We start from the raw sequence: 21,662 nt of genomic DNA, 5'->3' as shown, positions 1-21,662 counted from the left end.
CTTCACTCCCCACACTTCGGCCTGTTTGTCTCATAAATAAGTAATCAAGGCCAGCTTTTGCTAATGGCTTCTAAGAAGAGTGAATACAGATGTCTTTGTGTGTGTGTGTGTGTGTGTGTGTGTGTGTGTTCACATGTATGCACAGTGTACACATGTATGTGCCAGAAATATCATGTCTGCTCACCAACACATTAAAGAACAATTTTGACTTTCACTAAAATACTTACTAAATCTCTCTCGCTCTCTCTCTCTCTCGCTCTCTCTCGCTCTCTCTCTCTCTCTCTCTCGTGCTCCCTTCTTTCTTTTTTTCTTTCTCTATCTGTATTTTTCTCTTTGTATTTCTCGCTCTCTGTCTTTTTCTTTTACTCTATTTCTCTTTCTCTTTCTTTCTGTATTTCTGTATTTTTCTTTCTTTCTTTCTTTCTTTCTTTCTTTCTTTCTTTCTTTCTTTCTTTTCTTTGTATTTTCTCTTTGTATTTCTGTATTTCTCTCTCTCTCTCTCTCTCTCTCTCTCTCTCTCTCTCTCTCTCTCTCTCTCTCTCTCTCTTTCTCTCATGAGTGTATAAATAATGCACGTAAAGACGTAACAAGAAGCTTTTACATCCCTCCCTGTGTGCTGTTATCTGTTCTTACAATCCTCAAGACTCTCAGATTGTGGTTACAGGAGGAAGTTCATTCCTAAATCTGCCTGCTGCATCAACATTAACAAACAGTCTGTTGATCGGAGGAACAAATAACAGAGTGGAATTAAGCTTTTGATTAAAACTTACAGATTGTAACCTGAAATTCCTACTTAGAAAGATCAGTCAAGGTCAATGGGGGGTGACATCAAATCAACATGGCCCTGTTAACATTCGTTAGTGAAATTATTCTGTACTGTATATTTGCTTCACAATATCAATCTACATACAGTAGACTAGTAGAATCTACAACACTGTACACTCAAAGGTTTAAAATTATATCAGTCCAACTTCAAATTCTTGTAGTTTTGGTTTGATAAATGTTTACTTACATTAACAAAATATTTTAACTAAGATTTTAAATGTGTAAAAAAAAAGTGTAAGTCAGTTCAGTAATAAAACTAGTTTACTTTAAAAGTATATGAAACTTTAAAAGTTGTAGTAATTTGTAAACTTGACGTATTTTACGTAAAGTTGTAGTAACTTTTGATAACTTGTAATGGATTTGTAATTAACCTGCAGAATTTAAATACAATTTCTTCTTGTTGTTCTCAACTTATAACAGTGAAGTTGAAAATGAACTAAAAATCAATCAAAAATACAATGAATTTAACATTTACATAAAATCTGTAGATGTAAAGGAGTAGTAACTTCCAGTAACGTGTAATAGTAAATTTGTAATAAACAAACTTCTAACTTCTCTTACAGTTCTAGTGAATTGTATAAATATTTTAAAACTGCAGTTACTTTTCCATAATAAGTAATACTTTTATTGACAGCTTGTAATAAACCTGTGCAATATTGGAATAAATATAGATTTTACTTTCTTTTTTTTTTTTTTTTGGTAAATGTTAACTAGAACACAATACACTTAATCATGATTTTTAAAAGAATACAATGATATCTGTAAAGTAGTAAAAACAACATTATTAATAAAGCTGTTAAAGGTGTTGTAGGGTTGTAGCAAGTTGTTGCAGACTTTTTGTACAGTTGTACAAAAGAAATTGCCAAGAAGTTATAATAACTTGTAGTACCAAAGAATTGCAGTACCAGTTAACTTGTAGTAACTTATAATACACATATAAACCCAATTTTAAGAGGAAATATACCATTTTAAGGAAAAAAAACGAATTATTTTAAATTTGATGGCTGTGTCACATCTCTAAAAAGTTGTGACAGGACAAGAAAAGGCAAAAAAAGTAAGTGTTGCTGAAAAGAAACAGCAGGAGGAATAGTTTGCAGTTAATTAGCTTAACTAGCAACAGGTCCATAACCTGATTGGTTAAAAAAAATGTCCTCAGAAAGTAAAGATGGTCAGAAGTTCACCAATCCACGACAAACTCTCAGAACTCAGTATTGGATGAAGTGATGTTCAGGCCCCCGGCCAACACTGCATTAAAAATAGGTATGATTCTGCAATTGAAAATTTTGGGATTTGGGTTGCTATCTGGTGTTACAGTTACACTAAGTAACTAACTCATAAATGCATAGTAATTTATTTGTTATTAGCTCATGGTAACTTATTGTAACCCTGTAGTAAACCTGTATAATACATTTTCTTCTTGTTATGAATCTGAACTTAAAACACCATGCTTGTGTTAAAGGTGTAGAAACTTGTAACCATGTAAACTTGTACTATGTTGTGGTAACATTGTAGTAACTTGTTCATTAAACATAAAACAGTCAAGTTGTAGTAATTTGCAATAAACTTGCAATATAATCTTGTACAGTTATAGAAAATAATCATAACGTTGTAGTAATTTGTCGTATAGTTGTTTACTAGTAAACTTGTAACTTGTAATAAACCTGTACTTACTAAGTTACTTTAGCTTGTAAATGCATAGTAACTTGTAATAAGCTCACAATAAGCTTTTTTGTAACCGTGTATTAAACCTGCAGGTTTAAACTTGTGCTAATTTGTTACAACGTTGTACTCATTTGTTGTAAACCTGTACTAGCTTGTAGTAATGTTGCATTAACCTGTATTTAATGCATAGTAACTTGTATTAAGCTCATGGTAACTTGTTGTAACCATGTAGTCAACCTGCAGGATTTCAATAAATGTGAGTTTTTTTCAAATTTTTTCACACATAGCTTTAAAAAAATGTGCACTAACTTTCATAAAGTTCTAGTAACTTTGAAATGCTTGTAGTACCTTGTAGACTTGTAAATATTTAAAGTGAAACTGCAGTATTTAAATAGTTTCTTGTTTGAAATGATTTATTCTTAATGAGCTTCCCAGATAAATATGCCTCGCCAATCAGCCTTTGTTTCGCTACTAGCAAAGCTAAACTCTACAGAATCGCTTACTTAACCTTTAACCCGGCCAATACGAGCGAGGAGCAAAAGGGTCAGTTGATCTTCTACCACCTCGACCTTTTTGCTCCCACTGGACAGTGAACTGCCCCATGAGGTCCTTGTTGTGCAGAAGCAGGCAGTGTAGAGAACTCGGTAGAAGTCAGTCTCAAAGCCCAAGTGACTGTGATGGCTACAATAGCAGCTGTCACTCAAAGTCATGCACGTGTCAATCATCAATCATTGACAGCTGGTGCTGGTGCTGGTTCAGATATAAATACAACATTTGGATTTTTATTTGAAGTCATTTGTATTATTATCAGTAAAACCCAAAGGAAAGACTTCAAAGACTTAATGGTTAGTGTTGGATTTGTGTGTGTGTGTGTGTGTGTGTGTGTGTGTGTGTGTGTGTGTGTGTGTGTGTGTGTGTGTAGGAAATAACAAACAAGGAAGTACATTTTATCCGTATATAGTTGCATTCAATGTCTTAGGAATGTCTGTAAACAAGCTAGCTCCTGTTATTCATGACATTAAAGCAGCATAAACAGAAATCATTTCCTTGAAAGTCTCAAACTTTAGCGGATAAAAGAAAGACACTCGACTTGTCATGCAAACAAGAAACCACAAAGGGTTCAGTCCTCCGCCCAGAAGGATCTTCGTGCTGCAGAAAAAGTCAACAAATCCGGTATGTGGTATCTTATTTTTTAAGGCATTGGACTTAGGATCCGAAGGATCTGTGTTCAAATCCCAGCAACACCAGGCTGCCACTCCTTGGCCCCTGAGCAAGGCCCTTGACCCCATAGCAGTAGCAGCACCTCAGTTGTATGAATAAAATAAACGTAAGTCACTCTGGAAAAGGGCGTCTGCGAAATGCTGTAAATGCAAATCAATGTGACTAACAAGGTCCTTCATAAACACCAATACTGTTGATCTGATGATCATAATTTCTCTCATTTGCTCTCTCACTTTCTCTATCTGGTGATCTACAGATGCTTCTGAGATCCCCATGATCTGGTCCCTTTCTGCTCTGCGACCTCCCTGACCCATCCTTAAGGAGTTCTCATCAGTTGCACACCACTCACTGCAGATAAGGATGGTTCTACATACAGTAAAACTCATGAAGTTGGATTTGGAATGCAAATATTACTTAACAGTTTGCTACAATGGCTTGAAGTTGCTGCAGTTGTGGGGGAAAAGGAAGCCCATTGGATAAGATGTTTGACTTATGAACGGAACGTCATGGGCTCAAATTTCAGCACCACCAAGCTACCACTCCTGGGTCCTTAGAGAAGGCCATTAACCCTCAATTGCTCAGCAGTATAAGTGAGATAACTGTAAGTTGCTCTGGATAAGGGCGTCTGATAAACACGAGTGTCTGATAACCTTAATGTTGATGGATCTATAATAAACAAATATCTGGAAGTAACCCAGATGAGGATGGTTCCTCTCAAGGTTTCTTCTTCAGATGTCTCAGGGAGTTTTCTTCCTCACCAATATTACCTCTGGCTTGCTCGTTAGGAATAAACATACAAGGATTTAGAAATTTAACAGACATCTCAGGAATCATTGAGCGAGTTCGTTCTTATTCTCTTGCTTCTCCTCTAGCTGGTGTGATTAGCATGGTCACCAGTTCACCATGCTGAAGGTCTGTAATTGCTCTTTAGAAGAGGCTAAAGGGCAAAGGCTGCTGGTTGTCCGGCATGTCACCTCCCTGGAGGGTCAGTGGAGTCTCTGAGGCTAGAGAGAAAGAGAAAGAGAGAGAGAGTGGGGTAGAGAGGGAGGGAGCTAAATCTGATGACAGAAGTAGGTGTGATGGAGATTCAGGCGCCAGAGAGGGCCGAAGTGGAGAGGGAGAAGGAGAAGCTGACCCATAGGCCCTGTTAACAGGGATTTTAAAAAACACCCAGGAGTGAACACAAATGGTTGTGTATAAAATCATGTTTAGTGTTGAAACATTCAAGAAAAAGCTGCTTTGCTATTTTTTCACAATGAAAGCGTATGTTTTGCGAGCAACAGGAGTGGTTAGTGAAAGTGTATTTTACATCGTTATTGCATATTTTGCAAGTACAGATGGTCCTCAAGTTACGACGGTCAATAGCGATATTTACATTTACATTTGCTGCATTTTGCAGACGCCCTTATCCAGATCGACATACAAAAGTGCTTTGAGTCTCTAGCAATGAATAAATCTACACTGGTACGTTAGATAACAAACTTAATATAAATATACCTCTTGAATTCTACAAAGCAAACTTGGAAAGTGCTAATTTAAGTGTTTCAGGAAGAGGTAGGTCTTCAATCGTCGCTTGAAGATAGCCAGGGACTCCGCTGTACGGACATCTAGGGGAAGTTCATTCCATCACCTCAGTGTCAGAACAGAGAAGAGCAAAATGTAATGTTATGACAAAATTTTAAATTTCGTGTGGCAGGCAAAAGTAGCAACGCCCTCCACTCGCAACCCAACACTATTTATTACACTGTATCGGTTATACAGCATGGTACTGTAAATTGCTCTGTTTTGCTAAATGATGTTAAAATATGATGTTAATGTTAAAACAAATAACAGTACAAGGTGGTATCAAAAAGATTTGAGACTAGCTTTGTTACATGCCAACAGATGGTAGTGCAAGGCTGCACGCACAGTCACAGGGAGCACAGCTCAAGCGTGGCAGTTTTGAGACCATTGCGAAGATCCGACGTGAATCGCAGAAGGTACTTTGAAAAGAAGACTTTCAGGACACACTCCAGAAGTGTCAGGAACACTGGGAGTGCTGTACTGCTGTGCAAGGGAACGATTTTGAATGTGATAGTGTGTAAATGTAGATAAATATAGTACTTGCTTGTAAACAGAGATAATCTGGAAAAATATTGATACCACCCAGTATACTACCTCATACTGATCACCATTCTTTAAGACTCACACAGAGGCTAGGCAATGTTTTGACTTACAATAATTTCAATTTACGATGGGGTCATCAGAACACATCTCCATTATAACTCGGGAACTACCTGCATCTTTTCCTTTACTGCATTTGAATGTGTAATATGTGACTCTTTACTCCACTCCATGTCAGAAAAACATGTCGTTCCTCTCTTCTTCTTTGAAATGAAATCATAAACAGGTTACTTGAATGCTGAGAGCACAAGCGTAACACCATGGATCTGGAGAACCCTGAACTGCATCTATTAAAGACGGAGGTAAAAATGTATATTGGTTTTAACTTGTCACATGTACACAACAGAACAGTAAAATGCGTTCTTCATATATCCCAGCAATGTTTGGAAGCTGGGGTCAGAGATAATACAGCACCCCTCAAGCACAAAGGTTTAAGGGCCTTGCTCAAGGGCCCAGGAGTGGCAGCTGGGCAATACCAGGGCTTGAACCCCAAACCTTGTGGTTAGTAACCCAGAACCTTAACCACTGAGCCACCACTTCCCAGTATCTTGAGTGAGTTACAGTAAATGCTACTAATACAACCTCAGAGTAACCCACTGAGAAAAAAATGCTATCTGCCCTCTTTTTCATACATTACCCTAAGATGCCTACGATTGGCTAATCTCAATTAATTGTAATACTCTTCTGTTTTACCATAAGAGAACGGCCAGTTTTATCATCTACATGCTCTGTGTTTTGTCTCGACTCGTACTTGTGATTTCTGGTCATTTCTGTTGAGTTATAGAATACATCATATTGTATTTACTGCTTAACCATGTGAGCAGCCATGATCACATGACACCAACAGCTATAGTCTCGAATTAGTAAAGTTACAAGTAGGAATTCCAGGTTATAGAAAGTTTTCCTTGTTTTTATTATTTTTTCCCCAGTCAAAGGTTTGAATTTCCAGCATAACCTGCCACTTAGAAACAGATCCCTGGTTCCCTGATTGAAATCATTTTTATTACCAGTATACCATAAAAAGTGAGTATTGATTTATCATATTTCTGAAATGCAGCACAAAGCCATTCCTATAGAACAGAAATGTAAAACCTTGAAAACTTCACTGTGGATTAATGAGACATGAGAGAACAAGAAGGGAATTGGGGAGTTAAGTTCCCTGTGGCACATGTTTTAAACCCCCCCTTCCCTTCCCTTCGTCCTCAGAGCTCTGAGAGAAGGCCCATCTGCGTTGTGGTGAGTGGTTAGAAGCTGGTGGTGGTTGTGTGTTAAAAGCGTGCAAACTATGTTTTTAAGGAGGGGTGGATTGGCTGTGGGGAGAGGTCGACGAGGATCTGTGGATCCTGCTCCTCTCATGTGGGCAATGCGAGCAGGAGAAGAGGAAGTAGGGGAAAATAGCAGATTTCCTCCCTCTCTTAAACCGTTACCACTAAATTACTCTGAAATGTGTGGGGTTTTTGCACAATTTGGAAGTCAAAGTTAACTTTTTGAAGTTTGATTTTTGAAGGAGGGTCGAGTGATGGAACGCAGGTTTGGACACATTTATACCGAATCCGGCAGGCAGGAGCAGAATCAGCAAACAGAAGATGAAGAAACAGTATCACAATTGTAACTTTATTTTTTATGCATTGTGTTTTTTATGGAATAAATAGAACATTTGCTGATGGGCAGCAGTGGAAAGAACCGAAATAAATTAAATTTGTTACTGTACTTAAGTAGCTTTTCCATGTGTCTGTACTTTATTGAAGTATTTCTATTTTCGGAGACTTTTAACTTCAACACATTTTAAAATTAAATATCGTACTTTTTACTCAAAACTGTCTTTCCTTTCTTATTTATGAGGATAAAAATGTAACTGGTCAAACACGCAGCGCTTGGTGTATCTACTGATCACCAACATACAATTCAGCATCAGTTCAACATCAAGCAGAACATTAAGAGAAGAATAAATGATGAAGAAACTCCAGACTCGAACCCACCACAACACACTTTCTTTAAAAAGAAGGTTTTGGGTTCATGATCATTGTAATAGAAATCAATCTCAGTGTTTGACTCATTAATATAATTCTATTAATAGATCAGTGTGCTGAGAGTCACATTGCACATAAACCTGATTAAGCAAGAGTCTTGTTACAATTAACACTTAATATTGTCCCAAAGAAGCTGTACAGAAATGAATAAATTACAGATATTCATTCATAAATTAGTCTCTAAGTCTAACCTTGATGAGCGAGCCAGTGGTGACATGGGCAAGGAAAAATCTCCCTGAGATAATATGAGAACAAAATTGTAAAAGGACTCAGAAGAGAACCTATTATCACCTGGGTGTCATTGAATGTCTGGTATGACTTGATGGCCACTGCTCAGACATAACATTATGACCACCTGCCTATTATTGTGTTGGTCTCCCTTTTACTGCCAGAACAGTTCTGATCCATCGAGGATTAACAGCATGAACTTTTTCAGCAATTTGATCTACAGGAGCTCGTCTGTTGGACCAGACCACTGGCGGCCTTGAGCCGACTATGACCCTGAACGTCTCTGGTTCACCACTGTTCCTTCCTTGGAGCTCTGTCGATAGATACTGACCACTGCAGACCGGGAACAGCCCACAAGAGCTGCAGTTTTGGAGATGCTCTGACCCAGTCGTCTAGACGTCACAATTTGTCAAACTCACTCAAATCCTTACGCTCGCCCATTTTTCCTGCTTCAAACATCAATTTTGAGGACAAAATGTTCACCTGCTGCCTAATAAATAAATCCACACACTAACAGGTGCCATGATGAAGATCATCAGTGTTCTTCATGTCACAGCTTGTAATCTTATAATGTCAAAATGTTATACCTGATCAGTGTATACATGTGCTGTGTGCAATATCATATTATGTGCAATAGTTCCATAGCACCTTTTATGTACTTTAAATACATGCTGTATATACGAATACAATATTTTATTTATATTTATTTTATATACTTTTTTCTTGTAATCTGTAGCAGTCTCTGGCGAAATAATTTTTCTTATCACAAATTAAATATTTTTGCAAACCATAAACAGCAAGTAAACAGGTTTTAAAGGGTGTATGTGTGTTTAAAGTTCTAGAATTACAGAACTCTGTAGAAGTCACTACCTAGTGCTGAGGTATGCGCTGAAAGACGGGGAGGTGGTTAAATGGTGCGTGTATAGCAGGAGAGTCGGATGAGAGGGAGGTGAGGAGGAGGAGGAGGAGGAGGTTTGTTTGCAGGCCTGTTGGGTGGCTGAGTGCAGACAGCTGGAGGAGGAGTTGATGGGAATGGTATCTGGGGGGTCAGGGGTCAGCTCGGAGAGCTTTAGCACACTTCCGCTGGCGGCCCCATGGCCCTGTGCACTCTGGAATTCCACCTAGTTGAGCCTGTGTGTGTGTGTGTGTGTGTGTGTGTGTGTGTGTGTGTGTGTGTGTGTGTGATTGTTGTAAGTAGAACTTTAATAATCCATCTCCTTCGCATGTCTTCCTTACTTCGCCCCCCCGCCCCCTTCCATCTCAGCAGCTTGAGCATGTTGCTTTGCCAGTGCTCCTCGCTCTACGTCAATCAGTCGAGTCGGTAGCACAGATTTACGGCGTGCGCTGTAATATAGATCAGGCCGAGTCCGATCCATGAAGGCCTGTCATTTCAGCAGCGGAAACACTGAGGCCCTCGGCTCTCTCCCAGCTGCCTGTGTATCGAGTGGCTGCATTTTCCCTTTTTTTCTCTGATGACTGCAGCCATGCAAAGAGGCCAAACTATGATGGGGATAATATCTGTTATTTGGCCTCGGTCAAAGCAGCGGCCCACACTTCACTACCATTAAAGGACATTAGTGTGTGTGTGTGTGTGTGTGTGTGTGTGTGTGTGTGTGTGTGTGTGTGTGTGTGTGTGTGTGTGCGAGAGAGCTAGAGCTGGTCTGTATGTCTATGTCAAAGCTTGTGCATCCAATGATTCACACACACACACACACACACACACACACACGAAGCAAGAGTAGGAAGAAATCAGCTTGCAGATGTTCTCGATTGTGGTGATCCAATATCCTCTGTTTAAAAAAAGAGAGTGGGAGAGAGGGTTGTTTAACAGCTCCCCCGGGGCTACAGACAGAGAGATTCTCACAGATAGAATGATTTCTGAATCCTCCGAGGGTTTACCCGGCATTATTTTGGCCTGAGCGCATTTTGCTCTGGGGGCTTTTTTTTGGGAGCAGGTAGTGTCATTCAGGCCAGATGTGTAATCGGAGAATAGGGAGCGATTTAAATGAGCAAAGTGTGTTCTGTAAATGTCTGAGACTACATTAGGTGACATATTGCTACATTACATACAACATACAAGCTGTACAAGTATTACATAAGGTGCATTATGTAACACAAACCACAGTTCTATAATCATGCTTTCACATGTTTAATGTATCTATCGCTAGAATTCATAGATTTTCTGAATTGCCGTGTGTGTGTGTGTGTGTGTGTGTGTGTGTGTGTGTGTGTGTGTGTGTGTGTAACTCTATGAGGTTAAAGGCTGGAAACAGGAAACGCACTTGCATTCCCTGCATTTTTCTGAACGTTGCTAAATTGCTGAACACATCCATTTGGCCGGACATAGCTATCCAGCTGGATGGGGGATGGGGGATTGGTTGAGGCAAAGAGAGGAAGTAGGGTTTTGTGATTAGGGGGTTATGGGGGAGGGCAAAATGTTGAGGGGGGGGCATAAAGGTACAACAGAGTTCAGTTTCTAGTCAATAAGCAATGCTTCAGATATGCACCGAATCCCTGACAGATGCTATCAATTAAATATCCTAACGGCCTCATACTGTATACTCGAAAAACAAAAAAACAAAACCAAAGCAAATGAAACGAAAAGCCACATTTGACAGAGTGTTGTAAATCAGTGCAGAGGCTTTATTTTAACTGCATTTCTTTTGGAAATTGCTGTTGTGGGTGGGTGGAAGGGGGGGTTGGGGGGTATAAAAGAATCTCCAGGGTTCCTTGGGTTGAAATTTTACAGCAAGCGAAAGAGGAAACAGTAAAAAAAAAGAATAAATGAAATGCTAGAGCTGTGGCCAGAAAGATATTCTTTGCACATGGGTGCAGACTGTGAAAAAAAAAAAAACCAACATCTCGCTTTGTCTTAATTTACTATAGAAATGTATTCGAATTAGTTTAGGTTAGCTACTTTAGCTTCGAAAGGACACAGGATGCTTTTTATTTTTCATAGCAACCGGCTAAATGATTATATAAATGTATACTGTGAACATACTGGTATTGGGTTCCTGAGGAGAATTCAATTCAGGAACCTTGAATTTGGATTTTAATTGATATAAACAGTTTGCAATAATGGCTCTAGTGTCTGTCAGTGAACAGCTGATAACCTCACCAATGATGGAAATGTGATGAATTCAGTGTTGAGGCTGAGAATTTTGAGTCTGGTTCCTCTTAAGGTTTCTTCCTCATAACATCTCAGCGAGTTTTTCCCTCACCAACATCACAACTGATGCGCTCATTAGGGCTAAACTTATAGGGACTTTATATTGTAATCTATCGATTTCTATTTATCTGCTGTTTTAGGACAATGTTTGTTGTTAAAAACGCTCAACAAAAAATTTAATTAAAGGCAGGAGGGTCTATTTTTAGTTTGTATTATTTTAGTTATTTACACTGTTATACAGTTGAGATCCTCATGCTTAATAATATACAGATAAACAAAGAAAATTACATCAACTGGCATCTTAGTCATGAAGAGGACCGAAAACTAGCTACAATAACTAGCTTAAATATTGTTTTTTATGTTTAAAACCTGCCCCAATCATGTTAAAGGTGAAGTTTAACTATAATTTTATATTTGATGGCAATATTTGTATTAAATCCTGAACACAAGAAAACGTGAAAGAAAAAATTGTAATTGAGGGCTTTAGGAATAAAGAGCTCTAACTTTGGTAACTTAAAACTGAGATAAACTTGTCCTGTGATGTTGCTAGCTAGCTAATATAGCTACACGATTAGCATGAGAGAGAGAGAGAGAGAGAGAGAGAGAGAGAGAGAGAGAGAGAGAGTTTGTTAGGATGTTTGATAATGTTGTAATATGTGAATAATCTGAAGAATATAAATCTTATGTAAAGCAGAAGGAAAAAAGGGACGTAATCATGAAAATATGCACATGTACATTACGCTAGCACTTTAGTTTCTCTGACCTGGAGGCGGTAGTGTAGTTCTGACTGTTTGGTGACAAACGAACAACATATGTATAATTGATACGATGAGGATGCTGACAGGCTTTGACTTTCATTTTAAAACTCTCTGACTATTAAAACTAAAATCGGTCGGACGCACAAGTGTTTTATTAGACGCAGTCTGGACAATTAGTCATATCAAGACCACTTGTCGCTTCCAGCCTCGCAGCACGAATGAGGATGACTGCGTGAGTCACATTGAAGGGATGAAAGGAAAGAATACATCTTGTCATTTCCAGATGGCAAAAAAAAGGAAGGAAGGCTGTCATGTTCAGGCTACACTTAGTGTCTGGAGTAGTTGATGTTCTTACACAGCAGAACATCCTGGATTTGTGACAAGGATGGGGATGTAGTGTCTGTGGTGTGTGTTTAATATAGAAAGATACTTCGCATGAACAATTCAGCGTGATTGTTTACGTTTTTGTATTCCTTCTTTTCTTTTTATAGAAGAGTTTCAGTTCATGTTTTAGAGGTGAGAAGGACAAAAGGATAAAACACATGGTGATCTACATGTTTGCATAAACAGGTAAAGGTGTTTGGGAATTGGAGCTTAAATGAAATTGGGAGAAAAAAACATGAAAAAAAAAATTAAATGTAATCCAAAAAACATTTTATTACCAGAAAATTTTGCGTTATATGTTTATATGTACCAGGGCTTTTATTAAGCATTGCAGGGTACAGAGAAGCTTCCTGGTTCTATTCCTGTTCAAGCTCTCATCATTTCCTCATGCATTCCTAATAAATGCTTCTTATGAATGTACAGTACAGAAATTCATTGTGCGTCAATCCAAAGGAAGTTCACATGATTCTATTTTCAGAATAATACCAGTGGGAGTGGTGGCTCATTGGTTAAGACATTTGCTCAGAAGGTTGTGAATTCAAATCCACCTAGATCTTACTGCTGGTCCCCTGAGCAAGTTCATTAACCCTCAACTTCTCAGTTGTATAAATGCTGCTAAAAGAAGTGCAGTTAAAGGCAGTTATATATATTAAAACCATGTCTTGGGACACTGATTGCAACAACTGTGTGCCAAAGCAAGGATTATGTCTTTTGCAATTGGGTTCTATACTGATCTTATCTTCTTTTCTGAATGTATACACGTATCTACACTTGGGGTAGTTTGCGAACAAATACGTTTATTACATTTATGCCATTTGGCAGACCTTTTTATCCAATGTGACTTACAATTAAGCAGCTGAAAGTTAACAACCTTGCTCAAGAGCTCAGCGGTTGAGGCTCTGGGTTAATAATCAGAAGGTCAGGGGTTCAAGCCCTGGTTTCGCCAAGCTGCCACTCTTGGGGCCCCTGAGCAAGGCTCTTAACCCTCAGTACTAAAGGGGTGCTGTAACATGGCTGAACCTGTGACCTGACCTGACCCCAGCTGGGATATGTGGAGAAAGAATTTCACTGATATGTAGTATGAAAAAGCACTTATCTTTGGGATGGTGGGATTTGAACCAACAACCTTTCAATCAGGGGTCCAATATCTCAAATACTCAACTCCGACTGACATACACTAACAATTCTAATAATGTGAGATAAATAAAGCTTGTGCCATGTCTCGAAAACATGGGATGGTGGTATGAACGTTTGCTTCACAATCTTTTTAGAACATTGTTTACCACGTTAATATGATCCTGAAATCTTTCAGAATTGTCTGGAATATAAAAAAATGGTTAGTAATGAAAGTAGTAAGAATGATCTAAATACTAAATGCATTATTGTTTGCTAGGGTTTGATATTCTTAAGGTTATCTACCATTTCATTTACATAGAAACCAATCTGACAAAAATAATACAGAGCAATAATACAAGACCTGCTCTATGCCTGTTGTAAAATAATGGCCGGGTTTATGTGCACATTGACTGTTCTCTGAACTCGCAGCTTATATCTCCGGCTCATGTTTTGCATCACGGCGCCAAATCCGTGAAGTCCCTTGCTTCCTGATGCTCCACGTCGTCCAGGAAAGCGGCGGCCGCAGCCAAGCGGGAAGAGCGTCAGTGGCAGAAAAAGCCACTGGGAGGAAGTCGGAAAGAACACGTTTGATGTCAGAGCCAGCGTATTTTTGGGTCCGGCAAGGAACAAAAGAGGCCGGTATATTTAGCGTTGGTCAGGAAGCAGGCTGAGAGGAGGGCTGGGGGACTCGACAGAGTCCTCGCCGACTTTCCCACACTCCCCTAACAGAAACGGGCCATGACAGCTGGTCATCAAGAGGCTCCGGGTCACCTGTTAGGGGAACCGTGGAGCTCGGAGGAAGGAAAAGGTTATACAGTCATCCCATCTCCGATCAACATCCTCGCGTTTCTCAGAGAGCGAGCAGCGCCGAGAATTTCCCCAGCGATGCAGCAATGCTGAGGAGAAAGGGCTCGGTGGGAATGTTTTTTTAAAGATATGAAGGCCAAGGCCAAAGTTCAGCTGAATCCCAGTTACAAAGTCTGGAGCGGTTACAAGAATCTTCCACATTCCCTCCAGCATTTTTCATACCATATTTTTGAAAACACATATATATATATATATATATATATATATATATATATATATATATATATATATATATATATATATATATATATATATAGGATACAAAATATGGACAAAAGTATTGGGACACCTGACTTTTCCAACCATATGTGGCTCTTCCACAAACTTTTAGCACAAAATTGGGTGCCCAAACCCTCTCCAGCATGACAAAGTGCACAACGTTCATGCTTTACATGAGTTCGGAGTGGAAGATCTCCTAATATAGAGCTTTAAACACTTTTCAAAACCTTTGGCATAAACTGTTCATGCTAAATGCACCTCAGGCCTCCTTATCTCACCTACATCAGTACCTGATTTTACTTATAATACCGTGGCTGAATGAATTTCCACAGAATCCTAACATTATCTAGTGGAACGTCTTCCCAGAAAAGTGAAGCTTATTATAACAGCAAATAGGGGCTAAAAAACCGATACATATCTTATAGCCAGGTGTCCACACACTTTTGTACATTTATTGTAATCATGATGCTCTAAAAGAGAGTCCATCACCGTTCCGTACTGTATGTTGTTGGACCTGAGCCTGTGCACCGAGCCCAAGCATTATCTAACAGCATTGCTTTTTTTCCCAGACACATTTCCTCTGCAACAGGATAGTCAGTATTAGGTTGCAGTTTCATTTATTTATTTCATTAGAGCAGCTTGCGTTCAGGAAAGTCTGGGCATGATGATGATGATGATGACGATGGTGCATCTCCTGAAGCATTTCCTCTGCATTGTTCCTCTCGATTCTAGAGAAAGCAATAGTGTAATCATCAGTATGTTGAAGAAGGATTATTTGGAAATGCAGAAACAGTTCATTTATATATATATATATATACTCTTCGGGAAGATGCTCCACTAGATGTTGGAGTTTGCTTGTGGAGATTTGTGCTCATTCAGCTATAACGGTGTTAGTAAAGTCAGGGACCGATGTATGTGAAGTGAGGAGGCCTGGGGTGCAGTCAGCATTCACCCCAAAGGTGTTTAAAAGGTTTAGAGCTCTATAGCAGGAGATCTTTTAGTCCAACCCATGGAAAACAATGATCTTCATGGAGCTGGCTTTGTGCACAGGGTATGTACTGTATATAGTGCTGTAAAATTTGAAACTACACTACAGTCATCTGCCTCATCAACGACAGAGTCTGCATACAGAAGCGAGGTTCAGCAGCTGGCAGTCTGGTGCAGTCATAACAACCTGGAGCTTAACACGCTCAAAACAGTGGAGATGATTGTGGATTTTGGAGAAACCAGCTGAGGAAGTTCAACCTGCCACAGGAGCTGCTCAAACAGATCTACTCAGCCATCATCGTCTGTTCTGTGCACTTCAATAACTGTCTGGTTTGGGCTCAGCTACAAAATTAGACTACATAGAATGGTTCAGAAGGATTATTGGTGCTCCTTTGCCGACTCTTCAAGAATTGCACACATCTAGAGTGAGAAAAAAGCTCACAAAATCACTCTGGATCCAAGCCATATGCTTTTTGCACTTTTGCCGTCTGGCCGTTGCTACAGTGCACGAAGCGCCAGGACAGCAGGCACAAGAAACGTTCCTCCCCCAGGCAGTTTACCTCAGGAACACATAAATTCTCTTCTTATTGTTTAATATAAATATGTGTGATACTTTTAACTAATCTAAATCTGTACTTTTCTACACGTCTACACTTTCTATACTCTTTAATTATTTTTCTTTAAAAAATGTGCAATAACTTTTTATTCTTTTTCATTTATTTCTTTTATTTTGTATTTATTTATATCTAGCTTACTTTTGAAAAATGTGCACCTGAAAGCTTCTGTTACCGAAACAAATTCCTTGCAAACATACTTTGCAATAAAGCTCTTACTGATTCAGATTTTTTACTATTTTAATACATTTAAGGATATAGATATATAAAATATTAAATATAATAAATATATGAAAAAATTAAATTGAATTAGAAATAAACAAACTGCATTTGCAGAGGGCAAAGTGCATAATACAAATGGCTGTTATATTTTCCATCTTTATGAGAGATGAAGTTGCTTTGTCATTTTCCCTTCTTGCACCTGATCAGGGTGACGTGACAAACCGCTGCTGCTCCACACTAGGCTTTGTCTCCATCATGTGGTTAAATGCCTTTTACCCTGAGAAACTAGAACAGTTCTGTACTTCCCTTCCCTACATTGTCTTTTATTGCTTTTGAAGACACATGCATGTTCTTTTCGTTTCTAGGCAACAAACTTACTGGAATGGTTTAAACATTGACTTTGCCCAAACAAATCTAGAAATGTCCAGATGTTCCACTTTATGTTCACTGAAAAATCCTCCCTTAGCATGAAGAACAGATTTACACACTCAGCATCCGGACGCTTCGTTTCTTCAAACGTTCAGCTGAAATCCTTTGTTGTGCATTTTTGTAAAACCCGCTAAAGATACTATTTACTAATTGGAGATTCTTTCTTGAGATCCACTTTATCCCAGAGCAGTTCAGTGGGATTTAGGTGTGGTGACTGGGCAGATCATGATAGATATCACTCCAGACGTCTGTTTGCTCTCTAAATAACACCCACAGAACTCAGACGTACGCATCGACTCATCGTCTTGTTGGACAGTAAAGTCGATTCCAATGAGCCGCAGTCCAGACGGAATGTTATGGTGTTGAAGTATTAAATGGGAGCCATGTTGGTTCAGGATTCCTTTCCCTTTCTGGAATAAGTCTAGAACCTTCCCCAATCTAAAAATTTACCTATAGTGAAGGGTACAATGGGGTACCTTTGAGGGGACTGCCCCGGTGACCAGCTATTATACCCCCAACCATTTTTGCACTTGAAAAAAAAAAAAAGACTATCAAATATGCAAATTAGCACAACAATTATTTGTTTTTTTTTGTTTATAAAATAAGTAATTATATTCTATTATTTCCTGTTTTAAATTTGATTATTCCTAGCATAAAACTTATATTTAAAAAAATTAATAAATAAAAGAGTACATGAGTGAAGTGGCCATTTTAAATATTAGGTATAGTATTTCTTTGTCAATTACTGACACGGATCATTGGAGCAACAGGTTTCAATCCTGCTAGAAAATTTCATTTACTCAAAAAAAAAAAAAAACTTGTATCATTTATTGATGTTTTTGTGATTAATATCACATGTAAATTTGTTAACGATGTGTACATATGGCACCTTTGATAATTAATAAGTCTGGTAATGGCACCACGTTAAAGATTGACGTTATTGACTCAAAAACAAGATTTTGACACACTGACACGTTTGAAACAGGAAATAAATATGAAAGTCAAATTCAGTTTCAGCATTTTGCTGGTCACCATAATTAAAAATTGTATAAGTAAAATAGTCTAAAAGGTTTTAAATCCCAATAGGTATCTTTAACTAATCATATAAAACAAAATTCATGTTTATAGATAAAAATTTAATCAAAATGTTATCCCAGTGGTGTTACCCCAAAAATGTTCCCCCAATGGTGTTTACTGTTGAAGATAAAGCACTTTGCCAATGGTGTTCCCTCAATGATTTTACCCCAGTGGTGTTCCCCCATAGTGCTCCCCCAATGATGTTACCACAGTGTTGTTCCACCAATGGTGTTTACTGTTGAAGATGATGCACTTTCTTTGTCAATGAGGCTATGATGGGGTTACGGCAATGATGTTCCCCAATGGGGTGTAAAGACTGGGCACCACCTGACACGTAAGTATGCCGATAACACAAACAAAACCTGATATCCTCGGGTGTTTGTGCTTCACCCGTGTGCTGTACAGTGTTACTGAACGTAAATGATCACTCAAAATAGTTTGTGTTTTAAATATCTTAAAAGCTCATATTGCTCCAAGTGTTTACAGCTGATCTCTTGCACTTCATATAAAAATCTGACGTACTAGCTAAACCAGCTTTATGTAAGATGTCTAGACGTCTTTCCCAAATTGCTTTACACTCATGCCTCAAAATTGGATGTTATTTTTGATGTTTTTTTAAACCTGTGATCAAACTGCTATAGTTTTTGCTAGCAAGTAGAGGAATCTACCTATCGTGTTGATGGAGTTACAGTGACCCCAGTCTCTGGGGGATATTTTCACTTTCAGTAGTCAGGTTTCCTAATCTAGAATTCAGACAAACAGTTATCTTAAGACAGAATTGTTAAATGAATGAATCTGGTTGATTTGATTGGATAAGATTAGAGTTTTTGACAGTTGAGGACACTGTGTAGTCGTCCATATGTGTTCTAACATCTTGGAGAACAATAGTCTACATCAGGCTTAAGTGCAAAGACGCAAAGACATTCCGTTCATTCACTAAAGGCCAGAGAAATCAATTATTCAACGCTGCTCCACTTTTCTGAAGGCTGAGTAAGACGAGCGCTCGATGCGTTTCCGTTGACATTCTGCACCGCGGCCTACAGATGGCAGTGTTGCCCTTTATTCAGAAAATGTATCAGTAAAGCGGTTTGTGGAATCGGTGTGTGTTTTAGGGATTTGCGATGAACAGGGTGATTATTGTTCTATGATTTACAGAGTGGTGTTTAATTGACTTTAAATGTTATTTTGTTTTGTTTTCCGACTTGATGTTTTGTTCCTTTTTATATATTTTATGTCGCTTTTAATGACCACAGAATGGTGGCATTGCCATTGAGTTTTAATCATTTACCCAGATCCCCTGGGTTTCCTCTGGGTTCTCTGGTTTTCTCCAGTTTAAACTTTGTGTCTTTTCTCGGTGCCCTGCGATGCATCTCCAATTCATATGCAGTGAATCCTCCCACCTGGATGATTTTGCAATTGCCTCTGAATCCACTTAAAAAGTGATCACTGAAGATGTTATATTTCTCATTTGAACAATTTCTTTTCTTCTCCAGTTCTCAAAATGTGTATCTTGTGGCTAAAAGATTCATCACTGAAGTCCCACCACATGCAAAACCCCTCCATGGAGCTCACTAAGGTCATTAGGAAATGTCTAAAATAGCTGCCACTCTGGATGGAACTGGATGTTACTATGATTACAGGTGTTTATAAGCAGCACATTCATTTACAACGATAATTCAACTGACCGCTAACTACCTGTGTGTTCAACTCACACCTGAACTTTCAGCCAATCACAATCCAGTTTTCACACTGTATCTACAGTATATCTATCTGTATCAAAGGAAGGTCAAAGGAAGAAAAACAGTGGTGAACTGGCGACAGGGTTGTGGATCATTGATGCAGGTGGGGAGTGAAGGCTGGTCCGTGTGGTCCGATCCAACAGACGAGCTCCTGTAGCTCAAACTGCTGAAGAAGTTCATTCTGTTAATGATCGATGGGTCAGAAATGTTTTGGCAGCAAAAAGGGACCAACACAATATTAGGCAGGTGGTCATAATGTTATTCCTGATTGGTGTGTGTGTGTGTATATATATATATATATATATATATATATATATATATATATATATATATATATATATATATATATATATATATATATATATATTAAGAGTGTGTAAAATGCTGGCTGTCTGTATGTAATGTGCTGAAAGTCTTTACCCTAAAGGACAGGATATCAGAGCTACACTGACCCTCTGTGCGATCTGAGACTCAGAATGATCAATAAAGTGCACTCTGGGACACCAACTGTCACTCATAGAGTGTACAACATCCTCAAGGGTGAAGGATATGTTGTAATATTCCTATTCTATGTGTGTGTGTGTGTGTGTGTGTGTGTGTGTGTGTGTGTGTGTGTGTGACAAATTAATAAACAGTAAGCAAGTGTGTATCAGGTTTCATGACACGTATCCTGTGCTTCAGTGTTGTGTTTCAGTAGGACGGGGTTCTTTTCTAAATCACACTTCAGACAGAATCAGATGATTATCGTCCAATTAGATCGGTGAGAAGCTGAAGTCAAACTCAGCATGATGCGTTCTGATATCTGAGAAATGCATCTTCAGCGGGAACCTACAATCAAATCAAAGCCAACATTGTACTTTATGGAAAAATATGCCGTTATTGTACGTTATTGCAAATTCATTTTAACGGCCCAAATTTGATTAACGTGATTAATGCAGCGCGCATTTCTGTTTGTCCCTTTTTTTTATAAAAAAATATAAATAAACAAATATAAAAGAAGTGAAATTAAAACTTTCAACGCGACACACGTTTATTCACGACGTCCTTTCTTTACTCGGATATTTGTAAAAAATTTACTCCACCGCACATTTTTTTTTTTTATCTATCACTAAACATTTGTTTTACTGATGCGCCAAGCGTCAAAAATCGAGCAGCAAAATCCGCCACGATGCACACATCCGGCAATTAAATCCGTCCGTGTGGAAACATAGCAAAAATTCCGTTTGCTGTCCTGATAATTTTTGGCATTTAAAACACCATAATTACTTAGAATTTACAAGAATATTTTGTCTTCATGCCCTACATTGAGATTTACTAATAATAAACATACATTTGCATTAATATTTGTCCATACCCATGTTGATTAGTGTATTAAAAACTTAGTACTTATTTAAGGTACATTTAAAACCAATAAATATGCGCAGTTCAATTGGGATCATCATGAGATAACTCATGGCAATCCGTGTGATTAATCGCAATTAAATATTTGAATCGTTTGACGGCCTAATAAAAATATTGTCCTATCCCATTCCACATGTGGGGTACAAAAATCTCCACTCCACTGATGTTTCAATAGATTTTGTGGACATTTGTGTTCATTCAGCTTAGATTGTTAGTAAAGTCAGGTTCTGATGTAAATGAGAAGGTGAGGAGGTCTGGGGTGCACTCAGCGTTCACATCCATCCCAAAGGTGTTCCATAGAGTTGGATCTTTACGGGCAGATATTCATGGAGCTGGATTTGTGCCCAGGGGTTTGGGTCTCGTAATTCAAGTGAAGGGAAAAGTTCAAACCAAATCTAAAGACGTCTGATTCAATTGTGTGCATCCAACTCTGTGCTTACAGTTGAGAGAAGAACCAGATATGGATGGAAAAAAATTTAAATATAAATTCAGTTAAATTTAGCATTTAAAACAAGAGAAACATCTATCTATCTATCTATCTATCTATCTAT

This window comes from Silurus meridionalis, chromosome 15 (genome assembly GCF_014805685.1).
Source record: "Silurus meridionalis isolate SWU-2019-XX chromosome 15, ASM1480568v1, whole genome shotgun sequence".
Taxonomy (NCBI): domain Eukaryota; kingdom Metazoa; phylum Chordata; class Actinopteri; order Siluriformes; family Siluridae; genus Silurus; species Silurus meridionalis.
Note: the sequence above shows the minus strand (reverse complement) of the source record.